The sequence below is a fragment of the Schistocerca piceifrons genome, chromosome 6, assembly GCF_021461385.2.
Source record: "Schistocerca piceifrons isolate TAMUIC-IGC-003096 chromosome 6, iqSchPice1.1, whole genome shotgun sequence".
Lineage (NCBI taxonomy): Eukaryota > Metazoa > Arthropoda > Insecta > Orthoptera > Acrididae > Schistocerca > Schistocerca piceifrons.
The window spans coordinates 16,591,401-16,592,588 of NC_060143.1; positions in this window are offsets into that span (position 1 = coordinate 16,591,401).

Consider the following 1,188-nt stretch of genomic DNA (forward strand, 5'->3'; position numbering starts at 1 on the left):
AAAAATAAAGGGAGCCATGTAGATGTAGTATTTCTCGTTTTCTGAATTGCATTTGACTCAGTACCACATCTATAATTATTATCAAAAGCATGATCTTATGGAGTATCAAGTGAAATTTTTGACTGGACTGAGGAGTTTTTGTTAGCAAAGATGCAGCAAGTTGTCTGGGATGGAGAGTCATCAAGAGATGTTGACGTAAATTGAGATGTATCCCAGGAAGTATTTTGAGACCCTTGCTGTTCATGTTATTATTTATTACCTTATGGACAATATTAATGGTAGCCTCTTATCTTTGCAGATAATGGAGTTATCAATAATGAAGTATTATCTGATTGAATTTGGCTAAATACGAGGGTTGGAACTTAAATAGTGGCAACTATTTATTCACAGCTGATACAAAAGAGTTACATGTTTGCACCTGTTACTGTCCTTCAAAGTAGTCACCAGCGTTGTGTAGATCCCGTTGCCAGCGATGTGGAAGGCGTAGTATACCGTTAGCAGAGCCTGTTCTGTTGATGGTGCGAATGGAGTGGTCTGAAGTTACGGTGATTCTCGTGCACGACTGTGATGGTGTTATCCTAACGCATTACATTCCTCCACGGCAGACTGTTAGTGCACAGTATTACTGTTCGTTTTTGGAGCATCATCTGCGACCAGCTTTTCGAAAGAAGCGGCGACACTTTCTGCGCAACCCACCCATCATTTGGAACGACAATGCGCGGGAGCATACAGCGCAAGCGTGGCTGCTCTGTTCGGTCGATGGGACTGGGAAATACTGTACCATCTACCATACTCCCCAGACCTAAGTCATAGTGACTTTCATTTGATTCCGAAGATGAAGGAACCACTTCGTGACATTCGCTTCAGAACTGTTCCAGAGATTAGACAGGCAGTAGACCGCTCCATTCGCACTATCAACAGAACAGGCGCTGCTAACGGTATACTACGCCTTCCACGTCGCTGGCAACGGATTCTACATAACGCTGGTGACTACTTTGAAGGACAGTAACAGGTGCAAACATGTAGCTCTTTTGTGCCAATTGTGAATAAATAGTTGCCACTATTTAAGTTCCAACCCTCATATTCATTGGGGTATTGCTAAAATTTCAACATGGTGCACACATTGATAATTTGCTTTAAATACTTAGAAATGTAAAATTGTGCACCTCACAAAACGAAAGAACGAGG